General features: G+C 39.5%; 1 protein-coding gene across 1 annotated transcript in view; it reads left to right on the top strand.

Annotated features, from left to right (window-relative positions):
• Positions 1-21,969, top strand: part of CNTN3 (contactin 3) — a 167,930-nt gene that overhangs the window by 15,306 nt on the left and 130,655 nt on the right. The gene's annotated exons all lie outside the window — the stretch shown is intronic.

Below are 21,969 nucleotides of genomic sequence, written 5' to 3' on the forward strand. Positions count from 1 at the left end.
TTTCTTTAGTTGATCCGCAACAGTTGTGCCTCCCTCTTGTGGAAAGCTCTCCCCAGTGGCATTGCCTGGTGCCATCATTAACATCTCCCAGGCAATTGACTGGTTTTGATAAACGTTCTGCTGCTGAAATTTTTGCTGGGTCTATTTATGGGTCATTGTAATGACTTTATTATAAGACATACCTTTTTGTTTTTGTGCTCTTCATATGCTTAGACTTTTTTGTAGTGAACAAGCAATAAGTCAAATGAATGATAACTGTTCATGCTAATTATTTATACAATGAGAAGAGGACTAAAACTAACAAGTGATATTTTTACATCTTGGTGAATATGTTTGTTTTTCCACCCTTTAATTGTTTAAAAACTGCCTGTTAGGAAAAGATACTTACATACTAAGGAATAAAATGTCAATTTTTAGGCTTTGGCAAATTATTGATATTGAGTTACTAAGTTATTATAAATGTGTTCTGGAATCTGAGCATTTCTCCCTATTTTATATTAACGTCTCATTAAGTGGGCGTGACTAGGCAAAAAGGTACTATGGACAAATTGTACTGCATGAATGAATGATTGAATGGGAAATGTTGAAATGGTATAAATAATTGATACCAACCCTTAAAGAGATTCTGAGTGTTACTGTAAAATGAAATATGCAAGAAGTCAGCAGATGTTTGAATATAATGAGGTTAGGCATGAGTTAATACGGTTTTTTTCATCTGCAGACCATACATTTTAGATAAGAGGATAGAGTGCTAGACTTAGCTAAAAATCATGCTCTGCAATGAAGCTTGCTAGATGACCTTGCGTTAGTTATAGTCTTTGAGCCAAAGCTACTTCACTAGGATTTTTGTGAGAACTGGAATGCAATGGATTAAAGCCCTTGTATGCCACCCTGAGTTCCCTGGAAGGAAGATAAGTCATACCTCATGTTATGATCACTTTGTGTTGCGTTCGTCATGGGATACGAACGCGCTGAACCCGGAAGTACCGTAACGGGTTACTTCTGGGTTCGGTGCTTTGTGCATGCGCAGAAACACAAAATGACGTCACACACATGCGCAGAAGTACCGAATCGCGCCACGCACATGCGCAGACGCGGCACTTCAGGTTGTGCTCTGCTCATGTTGCGAATGGGCCTCCGGAATGGATCCTGTTCGCAACCAGAGGTACCACTGTATAGGGTACAAATGAAACATTTAGCCTCAAAGTGTGACTATATGGTATCATTCTGCAAATAAAATGTTCATCAGAAAGCAGTCACTGGTTGTGATGCATTAATTTGTTTATCAGTGCATATTCAAGGATCCACAGTTTTATTTGCCAAGGATTCCTCCCATCTCTGGATATGCAGGGGGAGAAATTATGCTCACATTTTTGGAAGTACAGTTTAAGGTTTGGGACAAGAATCTTGAAAAAGAACACAGCTGGCAACCACAAATCTTTAGTTGGTCATTAATGAATTAGGGGAGATTTGTTTACAACATAAATGGTTTTCCTGAGAAAGTTGCTCCTGGCTAGTTTGTGATGTTCTCTGACAAGATCCAGCCTTATTTTTGTGTATTCTGAATTGGGCAAGGGAATGTGGTTTCAGCCAGTCTCCCCCACAGTCAATTAGTCACAAATGTTTCAAGGTTGTCTTTCCCTACTCTATGTTGTGTAATATATCTTGTCATCACAGTTGTCATCAATTCTTTTCATTTATTCATTTTCATTATTTCATTCATTCCCATTTCCATACCACTTTATATTTAAGAAAAAAATCTGAAAGTGGTTTAAAACACATTAAAACATCAAATAAAACAATCCAGAATAAAAGAAGGAAGTCCAGATTACTTGAAGAAAGTCAAATATAAAGTATGCATTCAAAACAACATAATTAACAGGAAACTAAAATATTATCTTTAAGATTTCAAAACTAAACATTACAAAGGAGGGCAACAACAGAGTGCACATTTAACACAGCAAAGTTAACAAAGAAAAATCTTGAACATTTCAAAAGAAAACATTAATAAAGGAAGTCAAATATAAAATGCACAATTAAAACAGCATAATTAGCAAGAGAATAAAATATTATCATAAGCATATCTGTTGCTGTTGTTGACAATCCTGCCAATGGTGGTTCATGGTGGGTGGTGGCTGTGGAAGCTCAGGCTTGGTGACCTGGGTCTGCACTAAGAGACATCCAAGATGGCCTCTGGCCTCTACAGCAGTCTAGCTTTTGTAACTGGAGTCAGTTAGGACCCCATGCTCCCCAGGCAAGGTAGAAAAAGGCCTGAAAAGGCAGGGGAAATGTCTTACAGGACCCCCAACCAAAATGGTCTCTTCTTAGCTTCTTTCCCCACATTTGTCTAACAGAGTATGGCTATTTAATATATGTCATTCTCTTGTCCCTGAATGTGGTATATGGTGGTAAAGGGTTAAAAGGAACTGCAACTGTTGCTCCTCCTATTGCATTCAGTAGGATTTATGTTTTGTATGTTTCAGCCCTTTACCAGTTCAGTTCTGTGTAAGATTTCCTCAATGCTAGACCTGTTTATTCCCTTGTTTAATGAAGCAATGTTCTGATGTTCTCTTGGAGTCACTGCTGTGGTGCATGGTTAACAGGAAGGTGTGCAACCATGTAAGTAAATACGCAAGGGTCTCACTTAACAATATGACATTGAAGAAGCTCTGAGCAGCAAACACAAAAATAATAAAACAATGTTTTTAAAGCATTGTCAAGACAGCAAAAACAAAGCAAAACAACCTCCCATCCAGTGATCTCAAGGAAGGTTACCAGGAACTGTGTCCTTCAACTATCAGGTTTTTAAATAAACTCTTCCTGAAAGTGGTTAACAAGGGAGACAGGCACACCTCACCAGGGAAGGCATTCAACAAACAGGGAAATGCCACTGAAAAGGCCCTGTTGCAGGTCAGCAGCAACTAGACAGCCTCCAGTGGTAGTGGCACCAACAAGGCCTCACCTGATGATCACAGGGCCTGAGATGGTTTACTGGGCAGTTTACTTTCCAAATAAGATTGTGGTTTAGTTTCTATTCAAGGCATTGGATTTTTGAAAAATGTTTAAGAACTTGGACCGCAGTTCTACTTGTTTCATTTTTTCAAGGGCCAGATCCTTTCATTCATGTCTCTCATCAGTCCTCTCACAACTGAGCTGCTGAGCTCAGGAGGCCACAGAAGACTCTCTCAGAGATGAGTTGAGTGTTTGAAGCACCTAAATTATTATCTGCTCTGATTAAAACCCAAGCAGGAGAAGAATTGCCAGCTTCCCTGGTAGACACATGCTTCACATGGCCAAGTCTTCGTCAGCCAGGGATTGTGTGAGGCACTTTGGCAGCCAGAACTAGCATTGCTTTGGCTGTCATAAGCTCCTCTGGTGTTACATTGAACAGGGTTTATTTCATGATATATATAAACCAGACCTAAGGGTGGGGAATGGCAGGTGTGTGTGAAGGCCTTCTCCATACACAGGGATCACCCACACCCTTCCATTGCATTTGGCCTCCATAATGTCATCTCCCTGCTCTGTAGAAACTAATTGAGCCATTCACTTCTGTGGGGGAAGGAAAAGGCTCCTAAAACTTGTTTTGATTTATTTATTTATTTATTTATTGGGGTGTGGGGGCTGTACTGTGGTGGGAAAGACTTGGGTAATTTCCTTTTTTTAAATAAGAATTTATTGGATTTTAACCATAAAAACATACAAGATACAAAAACTACAAAAAAGAAAAACTACAAAACACTACAAAAATACACACACTTATCAATCCTTATCCTCTTTATAATCATTGTTCTGTGACTTCCCAGACTTGGGTAATTTCCAAATGAATTCAAGAGGAGATTCAGGAAGCTTGCCCAGCTCTAGTACTAATGGTGAAGTTTTGGATCACAATGCTCATGAATTCCTGGAGACTTGTGGCTTCATTGCTAGATTGCTAGGAATGAATATTGCAGAAATGGCTCTTGAAGATAACAAGGGTGGTGGTGAATTAAGTGATAAATCTCTTAAAGGCATCACCAGCACTGCTACATGTGTTCCTCTTAATGTGGCTTAGTCTGCAATCCTAGACTCATGTATCTAGAAGTAAGTCCTATTCAGGGTCATCATGTCCCATTTTGCTGCTTGAGGCAGAACAGGAAGTGCCACACTGGCAAATATGAAATATCAGAAAAGAGAAAGGCCTCTTTGTGTTGATGAGGAGATGAGACGAGAGATGATTAGGGCTCAAACTGGACCTAATATAAATTATATTACCTGGCAAAAGCAAGCTCACACCTCTCATTGAGTTTGTATACATACTTAAGGTATGTTTATAATTCTATTTTGGGAACGATTCATGTTCTTATGTTGCTGCATTGTTTCACATTTCTGGATGTCCCATGGTCATATTATATAGTAATTGTGTTCCGTGTTGCAAATCAAGCACTGCTAGGAGTTGTTTCTTTTTGTTTTCCAAAGTATTTCTTATCAATAAAAATGTGGTGTGGTGCGAGCAAATTTTTGTTCTGAAAGCGTGGCCCAGATAAAAAAGTATGAGGACCACTGGTCTAAGTAGCTAAGTAGTTATCTGTCTTTCCTGGACATGAGAAACTGATAGTTTTTCTTGGTTTGCCTCATATATTACATATTCTTTCTACTCTGCGCTGTACTGTGCTGGCTTTTTTGTTCCATGATTTCCAGTTCTCAGCTTTTCATTTGATGAACTAATCTATCTCAACTCAAATTATTTCAGCTATTCAACTAGGGGCTTCATCCCATATTACTATGGGTACAGCAGCTGCCTGTGGAGGAATCCCATGAAGCATAGTAGTGATCATCTTTCCACCATCTCATTGATATGAAGTCATGGGCACTCAGTGGACAAGGTGTTATGGAGAATAAAATGCCTCTGCATGCATTTCTCATGCATTTAGTTAATGAATGAGATTTCCAAGCTTCCTTTCCTTGACTGAGTGGAGGGTAGAGGCCTAGAATTGCATTGCATGAATGCCAGTCCCTTCTTGCTCTGGTTCCCTTCCCCATGTTGAAGTTGTAAAAGGAGAAGGAACATAGACATTGAGCAGTAAAAGTTGTACTGGTGCAGCATGAGATGTTTGTTTCATTATTTGCACTTGTACTAGCAGATCCATTATAAATGCCTTATAAGAAGGTTAATGTATGGATGCACTTAAGTCTCTAAAGCTATTATACTTCTTGATTTTTTTAATTATCCTATTCAGCAGCCAATACTTTAGAGTCTCTGCTCTTAGATCCCCACAGCAGTGTGCTTGAGAACATTTGCTTTGTTAGTACTGCTACAATTAAAAGATAAATCCATATTGGTGACTAAATGACAGAATGGTCTGAAAATTAACTTGATGCACTGGTGAAAAGAGAGGCTCCTGGTGCTTTAACCCATGAATAAGGAGAAGTTACTTTTCGTAAAGAAGATAGGCTACTTTGAATGAGCGGGTTTGTTTTTATCGTCTGTTGGGTGTTCTGATAACATGTTTATGATGGTTTATGATTCCTTCTCTTATGCCCATGTTCACTGAAAGCCCTCTACTTCCCATGAAGCTAGGATTGGATAGAGTCCTCAGACGCATTTGGCTGGCCCGAAATGAGTTTCGTTTTCCTTCCCCTCAAATATTTCCATGTTCTGTGGATCCATGTTGCAATCTGCATGTTGCAGATTATATTGGAAGCAGCAAATCAGACCATTAGCTCATCTAGCTCGTTGCTGTCTACACTGAATGGCTGTGTCTTTTCAGGAGGTTTAAATCAGGATCTTATGCATACGAAACATACATTCTGCCACTGAGCCACCACATGAAAGCATTTTTTCTACCATCATTTTTGGGGTGTAGGGGTCATTCTGCAAAGGCAGGTATTCTTTCTTGTCTGATTCTGCAATTTCTTTCTTGTCTGATTCTGCAATTCTGCAATATACCACTTAGCACCCTCGTGTTACAAATAGGTAAGCACATTATCCCCCCCCCTTTGATGGTGATAACTTGGTGTTTTTCGTGCACAAAGCAGGGCTACTTGTTTGAGATTTCACCTGGGACAGGACATTTCCCAGCAAGTATTTTAGGATTCAGTCAGCTGGCACACTGCCCCACCCCTAGGAACAAATTTTAGGTTGGTTATTAGTAATGTGAGATTGCTGCTTCCCAAGGGCAACTGCAGAAATGTAGTGATTTTGTCGCACCACATGGCATACTTAGTGAAGATGAACCTTATATTGTACTGCATTTCCTGTGGTTTTATAAATCAGTGGAGCCTTTTTGTCTTAGCTGCACCATTTTTAAAAGAAATGTGTAGCTGAAATCTAATTTTCCCCAGGCCATCAGCTGGCACTTAATACTTTTGAGTTAGCCAACAGCTACATTAAGAAGGCACGAAATGAGCATTTCGCATAATAGTCAGCTCTTGCATAACAAAAATGAAAAATCTGTGATCTTGTCAAATGTCTTTGTCTGGCACGATCTATAGAGCAGCACATGTCCTGTCTCTCTACCCAACCCGCTATTTAGTGTTTTAAACAGTAAATCAGGGGAGCGAAGATCCCTTAGGTGGCTGGCATCGTGACAGGACAAACTCTTACTAAGAACAAACTTAGTTGGTCTCTAAGGTGCTACTGGAAGGATTTTTTTATTTTGTCTTAATTGTAGGTACATGTAATCTAATGTTAGTAGCCACAAAAGACTAGTGGATTATTGACCAGGAGCACAATCTAGTGCTTATCCACACTTCCTCCCCCCCCCCTAGGGAAAGCAACTCTTTAGCGCTCAATTGGAGCAAACAGCAATTCAGTTTTTCTCTGGATTGACGTTTGTGCTGATTTAGCACCAAAGTGTGTTTCCCCCAAGAAAGGAGAGGGGCAAGGGGAAAACCACTTTCTAGACATGGGACAAACAGAAGAGTGGACAAGCCCAGAGTTGAGCTTTGAAATATTATGACTGGGTTCTCCTATAGTTTCAAAAAGTGTTTACAGGCACAATTCAGAAGCCCATGTTTTGATTAACATTACCCCTTTGTTGCCTTACCCCAGTTGTAGTGCTTCTTCCTTTGAGTTTTAAAGGGGGGGGAGCGTAAACCCTGTTCCTTAGCAACCTCTGCCCCAGTTCAGATGTAATAATCTCAATAGATAAACCTTGAATTGTCATCTTCCCATACATTCCTCGTCCTTTCCCTGCCACCTCTTCCTTACAAGGTCCTGGTTTGTAAGCGGCAGTTAAACTATAATACCACAGACAGTATGGGTGTTATGGGAAACTATGATTCCCCCCTCCCACAAAGTCAGATGATATGTGAGGAGGGAGTATGGGGGTATAAGGCTTGTTCTAGATATGATTGTATTTATTGATGATTGTTGTCTGAAAGGGGCCTTTACCCTAATGTAATTTATAATGTCAAGAAATAGATTGTGGAATCTTCAGACTTAGTCTTATAAGGTAAAGATTGCCTATATGTTGTATGTTTCTATGTTTTCAATTTTAGCTCTTAGTTTCTTGCAAGCAGAAACAACATCTAGGCCTAGCCTTGCATTGATTTAAAAGTTATCACAAAATTAATTTCAGCTATATTTTCAGATATGCTACCCATCCAGTATTCTCAGCAGATGAGTTCATGTTTAGGGGTTGGCATAGCTCAACAGAATTTTTGGCCTTGACAAAGTGTTACCTATAAACTATGAGGGTTGCTGGTTTTCTCAAACATTGCTAATTTAAACATAAATCTTAAAAAATCCCCGAAATTTGGTCTCAATTTTAAGCAATTACATTAAAAAGTTACTTTTCATTATTTAACTCAATCAGCCTGAAATTAATAAAATCTTTACAACCACAAAATGTGCTGATTAGGGCAAGCCAAAAGCCAGAGACTGCAAAATTAAAACAAGAAGTGCATGGTAAAGTACAATAAAGTTTCTGATATTTCACTTTAGATTTGGGTCATTCCACATAGCTCTCATATTTAATATTCCATGTAATCTTATGTAATTACATTGAGTGAAAAAGTGTGTAATTCCCCACCCCACCCCCTCGGGGCCCGAGAAGGATTAAATCTTTTTACATTATACCATAGATTTGATCCTACGGATTTTATCCACTGATTTTTGGCAAGTAACTCACGGACAGGCAAAGAATGGCAATCTTTCCCTCCCCTCTTCTTTTTGTAATCATAGAAGTTAGAAGCCATTGCAAATAAATCTTCACAAGAAGAGGAGGAGGAGGAGGAGGAGGAGGAGGAGGAGGAGGAGGAGGAGTTTGGACTTGATATCCCGCTTTATCACCAACCTAAGGAGTCTCAAAGTGGCTCCTTTCCCTTCCTCCCCCACAACAAACATTCTGTGATGTGAGTGAGGCTGAGAGACTTCAGAGAAGTGTGACTAGCCCAAGGTCACCCAGCAGCTGCATGTAGAGGAGCGAAGACGCCAACCCCGTTCACCAGATTACGAGTCAACCGCTCTTAACCACTACACCACACTGGCTTCTTGTGCACATCTTTCGTTTGTGCTGCTGAGGAACGGGTACCATTTGTAATACAGTGAAGAACTAAAGGACTATTCTGTTGCAGAAACCAAATATATATATACAATTCTTTTTTTCCTTTTTCCTTTTATAAAGATGCTGCTAATAAAGTGTACAGTAGTGATGGAGAGTTCCAGTTGCTAATGTGTGTGTGCTGATGACTGCCTCGCCGGCTAAGATTAACACTATGTAGCTCCAGCCATTATCTAATTCACAAACACAAACACACCTGTTGTTATTTTGCATTTTTTTGCCTTTTATATAGACCAGTGTTAGGGAAGATGTGGTCCATGATCGGCTCCTGTGAACACAGCCAGTGGTCAGGGTCATGGTGGGATAATGAAAGTATCATTCTAGTATTATCTGGATAGCCACAGGTTCCCTTTCACTGTTTGGGGTTTGGAAGATGCCTCCTAAGGATGGTAGAAGGATTGGCTACCCATGATATAGACAATTAGAAGCTTATAATGGGAAAGAGAGAAGACACAGCCCAAGTTGTGATTTGGCACTGAAGCAACCACATTTTCCTTTTGCGTTACTGATGTGGTCTTATGTTTCTATAGATGATTATGCATTTTATAATGTTTGCACAATATGGGCTGTTGTATATGTTTTTAAAGCAATCGGGCAGTTCTCTTTAATGCTTAAAATATTTTTTTAAGTTTTCAAAAAATGCTGGCAAAAATGCTCTTGCTAAAAAAGCAGAGAGAAAACTATATTGACACTGTGTAGGGAGTGGCCCTTGACTACATGTTTTAAATACAAAAATGGTAAAAATAAATCTCCTTTCTACTTGATTGGCCGAACATGTATAGTGCTTTATAGTATGAACAAAAACGACATATTCCTACCCCATGGAGTTTCTGTTTAATTTTTTGGCATTGTGGGATGAAAAGAAGTTGACGGAGTTGAGAGGCAAGAGCTCAAATTAATGTTCTGGTGAAGGAACAACACTTGCACATTTTTTTTTAATAAACTCACCTTTGATTTTCATACTGTGAAATTAAAAATGGAATAGTGCTTTGAATAGTGCCTCACTTGCAATTCAGGCTTGTTTGATTTTTTTTTTTTTTTGTATGTGTGTTTAGTACAATGAGATTTGTCACTTATGGGTAGAGAAGACCAAATTCTTTTCGGAAATCACATTGAGAAAATACAGACTATTATTATCCCTATATTTTGGATAATATAGTTTCTTTTAAAATCACAAAGAAGAATGAGCTCTTGACAAATTGCTTTAGCTAACCCTGTGAAGCCAGGTTGGTGTATAAAAAAGAATCACTGTTCCAATACCAAATACTCTTTTTTCAATGAAAAGAATCACTCAGTGGGGAAGTAGGTTTGCAAAAAGTGTGGAGGGAAGGGCAATGAATGAACTTCTATAGAATGAATATCAGTAGGATTCTTCATGCAGTATGAGCAAGATGTTTTAAGAAAATGAGAATCCCAGTGGGGTACATATTATTTTTATTATCATTTATTAAATTTATATACTGCCCTTCATCTGAGGATCACAGGGTGGTTCACTGATAGCCTAAATAAGGAGTATGGTATTCAGTAACTGAAGTCCGGGAATAATATCAAGCATTGGGATTGCCCTATATGGTCTCTGGATTTGGGGTAATCCTCTATATGTAATGGGGGTCACTTGATCTTCACCAGAGGACAGTCTGTTCCCTCACCGTTCTGACATAATCAAGTTATCACACGTTATTTTATTAATTTGAAAAGCTGCAATAATGTGAAAAAGTATGATATAGAAACAATTGCTCACATTATCTAGCTGAATGGCCACTACTCTTACTTGGCAAATAAGGACATTCAGAGGAAATATATATGTAGTTGAAAATGATCAATGTGCCGTATTAGCCTTCCCAGAAGCACAGCCAGTATTCTGTTTTTCAAGAGCAGGCCTACCGATCTAATTTTGTTTGTATCATATAGATGCCTGAAGCAGTTTATAATGGCACCGAAGTATTCTAAATAATATCTATTGGGAGGAACAAATATATTGGCAATAGGTAACTGATAAAGTCATAGGATTGGAAAGTAGTCCCTGATTTAGTAGTTATAATATGAAGTTAGAATAAATGATTCTTAACCTTTCTGAATAACCTTATTAAAAGATCCCCCCCCCCAAACCAGAACATTTTTTAAGAGCTATATTCTATTACCATGTCTTTTCTTTGTCTTTACTGTTCAGCTTAATTGAGGTTCCCTGTGTACTGCAGAGATTCCTGCTGGGATAGGATCAGCCACAGGCAGCTCAGCAACTTCTACCTGCAAACGTTGCTTTCTAGTAAGCAATACTGTTGCACAGATGAAGTACAAAGATCTAATGAGACCTCCAAGGAGCCAAAGTGCCTGGCATTCTCTTCCTTTCTTTGTCCTTTCTCTGTTTCTTCTGGCACAAACATTGTTTTGCCTAGCATGCAATTAGCACTGGCCCTTCATCATATACTGCATTCAGTATATATCAAAACCAGCCTGTTTTTCATAAGTGACTAATGATATTTCTGTATTTAATTTAGCAGGATACAGCACTTGCATATTAGCACTGTTTACAGATAAGCATTTACTATAACTACTAGAACACATTTATCTTGTTTTCTTATCATATTTGCCTCCAGGGTTCAAAGGTCGGTGCAATTTTAGGGCTAGGCCAAAAGATGGGGTACTTTTCGTAACAATTTTCACAAGTGAGGAAAAGCTCTCTCCCCCCCCTTGCACTTTTTAAGGAATCAACAGGATTTTGCAGCAAGTTGGATGAAGGTACAGAGAGCAATTGATGATCTAATTAGCTGGTTCAGCCAGCAGAAAGCATTGCCTCCATTATCATTGACTTCTTTCCCCTCATTGATGTTGTATACACAATTAGATTTGTATACACAAATCTAATTGGTTAATTGTGATGTTATCATTTCACAAGTGATCCCCGATTCGCTGGAATCACTCTAGGAAAGAGAATTAAGCCATAAGCAGATATAAATGTTTCCGAAACCACCAAACAGAGTGGCAGTGAATAGCAGCCAAATAGGATTGATATAGAATTAATTTACAACTATTAATTTACAAGGCATTCTCAACTTTTCTCATAATGAGTTTATGCAAATAAAAGAAAACATTACTGTTCTAGTCAAAGTGAACTTGGACAACAGGAGAACACTTTTATAAGGTCCATTTCCCAGCAGATCTGTTAGTTTATTGTATGATACCATCGCAGATTATGTGCTTTAAAAGCACAGAAAAGCAGCACTACTTTTCAATATGTATTTCCATTTACTTTGCAGATTTGGTAGTGTTAATGACCCCCTTGTTGCTTATTCCATCTTCTGGGAAATGAAATTGTTAGTGAAGCAATGGAGGACCTTACAATCTTGGCAGAGTTTGAGTTCCAGCAGATATGGGGGTAGCTGAAGCCTCCCATGACTGCTATATCTCTTTTTGAATGTTTGGTAATCTGCTCTAGGAAAAACATAATCAAAATCTTTTGTCTTTCTTGGAGGTCTATAGCAGACACCCACAATACAGTCACTGTTGTTTCCTTCTCCTGTAGTTTTTACCTACGGCATATACTCTTAATCTGTCTTCCATGCTCCAGGTCATGGATCTCTTTTACAGGAGGAAAATGCAAAAGATAAGTAGAAGATAGAATTTCAGCCGATGTATATTGCATGACAGACTTCAAACTTTTTGGCTCTGGTAGGTGTTTGGCCTGTTGTTCAGATGGCGTTTGGACGGATTTGGATCTTTTTGCCTGCCCTTCTCTATTAGTTTCTTGTAGTTTATCACCTGGTTCCTACTTGTTGATTCTTGTAAATTTGTTGTTTGTATAAACTAAAGAACAATATTGGTTCTTTTTTGTTGTTTGTATATAAACAAAATAGGCCAACTTCAGTGCCTCTTTTGAGGTGGAAGACACATGTTTTTAATAAATACATAAAAGCTTATTTGCAGTCTAAAATTGGTATGCCAAATCCCATATAGTGGCAATTATGGGGAAATATTTCTTAATTAAAATACTTGTACAGTCATACCTCGGGTTGCGTTCGCTGTGGGTTGCATTCGCTACAGGTTACGAATGTGCCGAACCCAGAAGTAGCGGAACGGGTTACTTCTGGGTTTTGGCATGCGTATGCACTGTGCACGTGCGCAGATGCAGCACTTCAGGTTGTGCTCTGTTCATGTTGCGAACAGCCCTCCGGAACAGATCCCGTTCGCAACCAGAGGTACCACTGTATGCCTTTCCATCTTAAACAAGATCTTCCATATTTAACAAGATCCTCCAAGACAGTTAACACAATGCTACAGGACTGAACCCAAGGAACACACAGTACTTATTTGCCTAATAAAGTGGTTTGCAACTAGTTCCTCCATAGACCCAAAATATGTATAAAGGCATGGTCCTCAAACCACAGGCTTTTTTTTTTTGGAAAACCTTGCTGTCTTGTTTCTGAGCATTCATGGAATACTATCACGATGTGCTTTCATCATGATAACTCACAACTTTGGGTGGTATTCAACTGTGTTTTACTTAGAGTATACCCTTGAAATAAATGGGACTGTGCTCATTAATGTCAATGCACCTGCTTTGAGTAAAATTTGATTGAATCCCACCCCGTACTTTTTTTTTAAAATGAAAACCACAGACATCTAAAAATCTAATAATCATTTTGAAGTTCAGCAATAATATGTAGTGGGGGGCTATGAGTGTAATGAAACAACTTGTTACTTATGGTAAAGGAGAGTGAAGCAACATAAACTTTACAAACTTTTTGCACTGCAGTTAGTTTTGTTCTAAAATACCAAACGACAACCACCAAAAAGTAAAAAAAAATATCACTGGGGTGACTGGAAAATGTAACAACATTTAAATTTCTGCTGTATATGGAATGATAGGTATATTATGGTTTTATAAACTCTTGGGCAAAAGCAAGCATATTAGCGTTCAAGGAAGTCACCAGTAATTTTGAGGAAGAGTTCATTTAGTGGCTGAAATGAAAGGAAAATAAAAATGAAACGATGCTGCAGATGTCTTGGAAATATATGTGTAAATGGGAGAGCTTGTGGATCGTTTTATCATGTAATCATAAAACAAGTCATGAACGTCTCTATAAACAAAAAATAGTATAGATGATTAAAATCAAGCCGTTATGTGAGTACAAATTAATTTAGCAGAAACAGTTATTTAAACAGTAAAAGAGTCTCAAGTAGCTGGGATTCTCAAGATAAGAAAAGGCATTTTTGTGTCTGGGTGATTAGCAGGATGGTGCAGAAATACCTGTTGTTGTGAGTGAAATGAAACAATTTGTAAAGATAGTGTAATTGCTAATTACATGAGCACGATTTCGCTAGTAATTGTGGATTTTGACTTTCAGTGTGGAATCAGTAATTTGGGTTTCATAATCCAGACTTAATTATGACAATAACCTTTTAGAGATGAAGACAAAGCAAGTCTGCCAGAGGCTTCACAGTGAAGATAATTCCATTTCAGATTGCACCTCTAATTAAGACAAAGGCTGGAAATATGTCCCTGTGGTGCTTCCAACTCAGCTGTAGGGTTTTCCCTATGCTTCAGGCAGATTGTTGTTGTTTTTAATAATATCTAGTCTGTTGTATTTTTAGACTTCCTTTAAAAATAAAAAGCAAGGGAGAAGTGCCTGTGATTTTTGCAAGAGCCATCCATCCAAAATTCTGCATACCTGGTTTCTCTTTGAAACAGGAGGAACTGTAGCTCAGTAGGAGTGCATGCAAAAAGTCCCAGGTTGAATAGGTAGCATCTCTTGGTAGAACTTTGGGAGACTCCTGCCTGAAACCCCTGGGGAGCCACTGTCAATCAGCAGTACAGTGGTACCTCGGGTTAAGAACTTAATTAATTCTGGAGGTCCGTTCTTAAACTGAAACTGTTCTTAACCTGAGGTACCACTTTAGCTAATGGGGCCTTCCGCCGCGCCGCCGCACAATTTCTGTTCTCATCTTGAAGCAAGGTTCTGAACCTGAGGTACTATTTCTGGGTTAGCGGAGTCTGTAACCTGAAGCGTCTGTAACCTGAAGCGTCTGTAACCCGAGGTACCCGAGATACCACTGTATCAAGCTACATGGACCAATCACGTGACTTGTTATATGGCAGCTTCCTTTGCTCCTAAAGAAGTCTGTTGTCACAAGAGAACAAGAATCGGAAAGTGAGAGCTTATGGGTCCAGATCTGTGTGTCTTCAGCCTTGCAAATAAGCCCACAAAACTTTAAAACTTTAACAGCACATCCTGCCCACAAATACGTTGATTAGATATTGGCGACAATTATTACCATACCCTTCCAAACGAGTGGACATTTGCAAGACTTGTGTGCTTTGTATTTTTATATTGTTGCCTTCATTCATCTCAGATAAGTTTGGCGTATTGCCAGTTATCATTGGCCTTTTGGGACCTGGCCCCTTCTACGAAATGTGAACGCCCCCCCCTTTTTTTTACTGTTTCCATTTTTAATCCTTTTTTGGGGGGAGGGGGTGTATGCAAAGAAGGTAATTGACTCTTGTATTTTTGATATTTTGGGGTGAAGGTGCAGTTTAAGAACATAGTAGAAGACCTGTTAGGTTAGACCAAATGCATGTCCTGTAAAGCACCATGTTTCCCATGATGGCCAACCTGATGCCTATAGGACATGGATATAATGGCCTTCTTCAGCTGTATTATCCACGAATTTGTCTACCTGCCCTTATAAAATCATCGCCTCATCTTGTAAAGACTCACATTATGAACTGTATGAAGAAGTACTTCCTCTTGTCTGTCAAGAGTCTTCTGCCACTTGGCTTCATTGGTTATCATATTAAAAGAAAGGCAGAATAAATTCTCCCTTTCTCTATTTTCTCCACATCACACATACATTCTATTACAGTGTTGCCTCGAGTTACAAACGCCTCAGGTTACAAACGCTTCAGGTTACAAACTCTGCTAACCTGGAAGAGTTACCTCAAGTTGAGAACTTTGCCCCAGGATGAGAACGGAAATCGTGTGCTGGCGGCAGCAAGAGGCCCCATTAGTGAAAGCACGCCTCTAGTTAAGAACAGTTTCAGGTTGAGAACGGACCTCCGGAACGAATTAAGTTTGTAACTAGAGGTACCACTGTATATCCTTCACTGATGGGTTGCTCCAATCCTTTGTTAATGCTGGTGGTTGTTTTCTGCACCTTTTTTCCTGTTCAATAGGACTTCTGAGTAGGCATGGTTAGGGATTGCACTTTAAATGTGTATACTTTTTTCCCATTGTTAACTTTAAAATGGGCTGCATCATCCATTGTGTTAAAAGCTCCTGGCTCCTTTAAAATAGTTATTTAAACAATGGCCGTGTCTAAAAAAATATATGCCAGAGTGCAGATGTCATCTAGCTATTGAAAATACCAATTTCAAAAGAAATTGCAATGCTGTCTGCTCAAACAGGCATTAGAAGAGAAGGAAGATGGATTAGGAAAGAGGATGGGAGCACAAGAGAGATTTATCCAAGCATATTGAACTCTGGGTCTCTATGGGCAAAAGTACCCAGAAGTAACATGTAAACCTCAGTTCTGCCACTACTACTATTTGTAAAAAGAGAGAAAAATGAAAGAAAAAAGACAAATAATGTTCTCCCTCAAGGACAGTGCCAGAATAATAGCTGGACAATAATGTTATAGGATAAATCCCATAGAGGATTGAAGAGGTTTTGTCTTGACAGTTCTGTAATAACATGTCTGGACAAAAGAGAAACCTTCAACAGTGAAGAGTTCCTGTGGATTCCAGGCTGCACAAATAGGACTAAACAAATTTACAGGGTGGTGGTGGTTTTGGCCTGGGGCGTTTCCATATTATAGATTAATGGAGTTGTAGAATTGGAAGGGAACACGTGGGTCATCTAGTCCAACCCCCTGCAGTGCAGGAATGTTTTGCCCAACTTGGAGCTCACCCACACCCCTGAGATTAAGAGTCTCATGCTCTACTGAAGGGGTTAATTAGCTAACCTGTATATATTTACCTAAATGTACTGTTAGTCCAGAAGTATAAAAGAACTCTTTCTTATAGAGGCTTTTGCTGTGAACTTTGATTTGCATTGCACTCCTTACTGTGTAAGCTATGACTAAGAGTCTGGAGATAACAGTAGAAGATCAACCTTGCACAGAGAGGAATTGTTTAGGTCAGAGACTGATAGGATGGCCTTGCTGAAGTGCACATGAACCAACTCAGGGCTAAATGTCTTTTTGCCTTATATGTACAACAGGAAATGTACAACAGGAAATGTTCCTTATATGGGCAAGGATGGACAAGGACAAGATTCCTGGGGTGGGAAGATGAGCCAGGGAACTGTCTATAAGAACTGTCTGAAAATTGACTTTTTTTGTACTTGATTGGGTGTCTGAACACCGCCAGTGCCTCTGCATGCAGAAATAAATATTTCTCTCTCTGAAGCCAGCAGCCTCAGTGTCTATTGACTGCTTCCATTTTCTCACTGGGCACAACTTGAGGAACCCTGTTGGGGCAAATAAGGCTCCACTACCAACTGAGCTACCGTATTTTCTGGCGTATAAGACGACTGGGCGTATAAGACGACCCCCAACTTCTCCAGTTAAAATATAGAGTTTGAGATATACTCGACCGCAGATTCTCCACCCGGCGTATAAGACAACCCCGACTTTTGAGAATATTTTCCTGGATTAAAAAGTAGTCTTATATGCCAGTATATACAGTACATGTTTAAATGCATTTGCTTTTATTTTTAGAGTGACACTTGAATTAGCCTGTCCCATACAACAACATGATAGGGTGGTGGTCCAGTTTGGGGCGTTCTTGGTGAAAACAGATGATTTAGCCCAAACTCCTTTCAGACTAGGTTTGGGCTTGGGTTTGGCAGTGAAACAGCCTTGGTTGCCCTCATGAACGGCATATGTTTGGACAGAGATGGAGAAGAGTGTCTCTGCAGTTTTGATACCATTGACCATGGTATCCTACTGGGCTATCTCTGTGGATTGTGGGTAGCGTGGACAGAGGATGAATTTGTTTTGAATGGATTCTACACAGAATCTGGCAGTTTTGAATCAGTCAAGCTTTGCCTGCATCAGGCCATCTGTTGCACTGAGGGCCTCCTTATGTCAAAACCACTCATGCGTAGTGTTTCTATGTGCACATCGTAATTCCTTATATGCAATCAATATGTAAGATGATGTGCAAAAATAAGTATCTACGTATGTAACTGTTTCTGTGCTGCTTATTTAAGAGTGTATATGCATATAATATTACATGTATAATATGTTAGAGTTGTTTGTATTTATTAGTGGAACCGATAAAAAAACCCTTACCTTGTCAAGATCAAGAGATCAAGACAGAGGCCGTTTCCATTGTGATTTGCAGAAAGATCTGTTTCTAGGAGGAAGAAGGCATGAAGATATTGTGGGTTTGCAGAGTTGGTTAAAGAACATACCACTGATGGGTTCTGCTCAACCCCATATACCAGTACAGTGGTATCCATCTAGGTTCTGTTTTAACTCCTATGCTTTCTAACATCTCTTTCAGGCTAAGGAACCTTTTTCAGCCACATTCTCTTCTGGGTGATCTTCCAGTGGTGGGTGGGGCCAGAAGCAAAAGTGGGTGGGACAATGAATGCATACTTTAGCTTTGTATAGTAGACTACACACACTCACATACCCTACTCTGTCCTCCATCCAGAAAGAGGCATAATCAGAGTTCAAGGACGTACCTCAGCCAGGCTATAATACTTGAGGTTAGGTGCGTGACATGGGGAGAGTTCTTGTTGCCAGCAGAGTTTGAGGTTCCTCTCTACTGATCTCAGTGAAGCTTTTGAGTGAGTTAACTTGAGGGTTTGTAGAATGGGTACCATTGATATGCTGATGACGCTGAACTCTATTCTCTTCATTATCCAAGTCAGGTGAGGCTATGCGGGTGCTGAATCAGTGTTTGGACTTGGCAATGGACTGCTTGAAGACTAATAAATGGATGAGATGGAGGCATTGTTGGTAGATAGTTTTCATGTCCAGGAAACTGGTGTTCAGCCAGTTCTAGACAGTGTTGCACCAGACAGATCAGGCATGAAATGTGGTGTTACTGAATTTTGGCCCAGGTACCTTAGCGCCTCAGAATACCTTTTGGCTGGTTTGCCAGCTGCCATTCCTACATGGAAATACATTCTCTGGTAGCCTTTGGGTGGGATAACTGTAATGAGTCAAATATGGGGCTCTTCTTAAAGACTTTGTCGGTTTTGCTCTGTAACTGAAGCTATTGTTTTTTCTCAGTTTCCCCCCCCCCCCACTCTTAAGTCCAGTTTTCCATATTTCCACATCAGTTTCCAGTTTGTTTGTTTGTTTGGTTTGGTGTGTTATTTAAGTCCTAATGAACCTACAAGTTTACGCTTGAGATTGTTGTTGTTGTTGTTTAGTTGTTTAGTCATGTCCGACTCTTCGTGACCCCATGGACCAGAGCATGCCAGGCACTCCTGTCTTCCACTGCCTCCCGCAGTTTGGTCAGACTCATGTTGGTAGCTTCGAGAACACTGTCCAACCATCTTGTCCTCTGTTGTCCCCTTCTCCTTGTGCCCTCCATCTTTCCCAACATCAGGGTCTTTTCAAGGGAGTCTTCTCTTCTCATGAGGTGTCCAAAATATTGAAGGTTCAGCTTCAGGATCTGTCCTTCCATTGAGCACTCAGGGCTGATTTCTTTGAGAATGGATAGGTTTGATCTTCTTGCAGTCCATGGGACTCACAAGAGTCTCCTCCAGCACCATAATTCAAAAGCATCAATTCTTTGACGATCAGCCTTCTTGATGGTCCAGCTCTCACTTCCATACATAACTACTGGGAAAGCCATAGCTTTAACTATATGGACCTTTGTCGGCAAGGTGATGTCTCTGCTTTTTAAGATGTTGTCTAGGTTTGTCATTGCTTTTCTCCCAAGAAGCAGGCGCCTTTTAATTTCGTGACTGCTGTCACCATCTGCAGTGATCATCGAACCCAAGAAATAAAATCACTCAACTGTTTAGAACAGCAGAACTGGCAGGTCTACAGATGCCACATTATACCTGTTCTACTTTTGTAAGAACTCAGTCATTTACTGTGGTAACACCTGCATTTTAGAACTCCCTGCCTGTTGAGATCAAGCAGGGGCCTTCACTGTACTCCTATCCGGCACCTGCTAAAACATTCCTGTTTAGACAAGTCTACCCAGATGCTTAGAAAGCTGAGATTCTGTTTTAGTAGCATAACTTTTGCATGTTTTCAAGTATGGTTGTAATTTTTTCTTCATTTTACTGTTTTATCTTTTGTAAACTGCTTTGAGGGGTTTTTTGCAATCAAGGGGTGTATAAATTTTATTAAATGAATGAATGGATGAATGAAAACTCAGCATTTAAATGCAAACTTATAGACAATCTATGCCGGAAAAAAATATCAACAACCTCAGATATGCTGATGATACTACCTTGATGGCAGAAAGTGAGGAGGAATTAAAGCTCAACATCAAAAAAACTAAGATCATGGCCACTGGTCCCATCACCTCCTGGCAAATAGAAGGGGAAGAAATGGAGGCAGTGAGAGATTTCACTTTCTTGGGTTCCATGATCATTGCAGATGGTGACAGCAGTCACGAAATTAGAAGACGCCTGCTTCTTGGGAGAAAAGCAATGACAAACCTAGACAGCATCTTAAAAAGCAAAGACATCACCTTGCCGACAAAGGTCCGTATAGTTAAAGCTATGGTTTTCCCAGTAGTAATGTATGGAAGTGAGAGCTGGACCATCAAGAAGGCTGATCGCCGAAGAATTGATGCTTTTGAATTATGGTGCTGGAGGAGACTCTTGAGAGTCCCATGGACTGCAAGAAGATCAAACCTATCCATTCTCAAAGAAATCAGCCCTGAGTGCTCACTAGAAGGACAGATCCTGAAGTTGAGGCTCCAGTACTTTGGCCACCTCATGAGAAGAGAAGACTCCCTAGAAAAGACCCTGATGTTGGGAAAGATGGAGGGCACAAGGAGAAGGGGACAACAGAGGATGAGATGGTTGGACAGTGTTCTCAAAGCGACTGGCATGAGTTTGGCCAAACTGCAAGAGGCAGTGAAGGATAGGCGTGCCTGGCGTGCTCTGGTCCATGGGGTCACGAAGAGTCGGACACGACTGAACGACTGAACAACAACAACAATGCATATTTTCCATCAGCTGTAGTTTTGGAGTCAGAGTGTTGGCCCACTAAGTGAGTTGCCTCAGAATGAAGTGAGATGCAGAAAGAAAAATCCATACTTCTGTAGTTTTAGAGTTGGGGTACAATTCTAAAGATCAATTTTAATGTCTATGTCCAACCTAATGGGTAATCCTTATTGTGTGTCAATAATTTGGTTATTTCACCATATGTAGGCCTATATATGTATGTATGTATTAATGACTTTTGTAAGCTGCTATCGGCTAGCATTCAGGACATTAATCTTAGAAATAAATATATAAAATAATTTCAGTTTTTTTGGGTGAGACTGTGGATGACAGTGCATTTCAAAGCATCTGAAGGAGTTCAGATATTGGTTAAAGATTTTAACCCATGTAAATTTTAGTAAATGTCCTAGTATATATTGTGTAATTGCTGCACAATTTGATGTTGAGACAAATGCTAGGGGAGAATCCCAAGACATTTATTTTCTGCATTTTAAAAGCTAGTAATCTGCTTTATAGAATATATGAAATATATTTCACTTTGAAAAGTTCAGAGACCTCAAACAGTAACAATGAATAGTCTGAGGCAAACACCTATATTTTCACGAGCTGAATAATCATGCCGGAATATAATTGGAAACATAATTTTTCATTACTTTTGTAATATAATCTCTTCGTGCACTTGTGACCTCTGTGTCATGGTGATAATACTCCTGTTTCTTCAACGAGTAATTGAATAATGATGAAATTTTTGTTCCCCTCTAAGGTATTATAGAGCAGACTCTGTTGTACAAATGGAACAGCAATACAAGCTTTTTTAAAAAAAATGCAAAAGTGCTGTACCTGACTGAGTTTAAATGGCGAGATTATTAATACTCCAACTCAACTTCACATTGTGGCTCTTTTTCTAAGATAAGATGCAAGAATTCTGCATCAGGGGAGTGCTGCCTTAAAGCCTTAGCAAATCTCCACATTCACCCCTTTTAAACCCCAACATTTGAGTTCAATTAACACTAACAATGCTCTCTGCATTTTACCCTGGATGTGACTTTCCCCTTTGTTTAAAGACTTTCACTGAGAAGTTTATATGACTGTTGAGATTTCCAATGCACAAAAGCATCAGTTTGTAGTGGATTCAAAGATGTGAAAGACAGTGAGAACTGTTGGGACTTATCAGTCCACACATTTATTTCTCTTCAGCCCACAGGCGTCCAGTACATACATATACATACATATTTAAAATCTCATATTGGTATTTTTTGTAATGCAATGAAAGTCAT

This window comes from Lacerta agilis, chromosome 2 (assembly GCF_009819535.1).
Source record: "Lacerta agilis isolate rLacAgi1 chromosome 2, rLacAgi1.pri, whole genome shotgun sequence".
Classification (NCBI taxonomy): Eukaryota; Metazoa; Chordata; class Lepidosauria; order Squamata; family Lacertidae; genus Lacerta; species Lacerta agilis.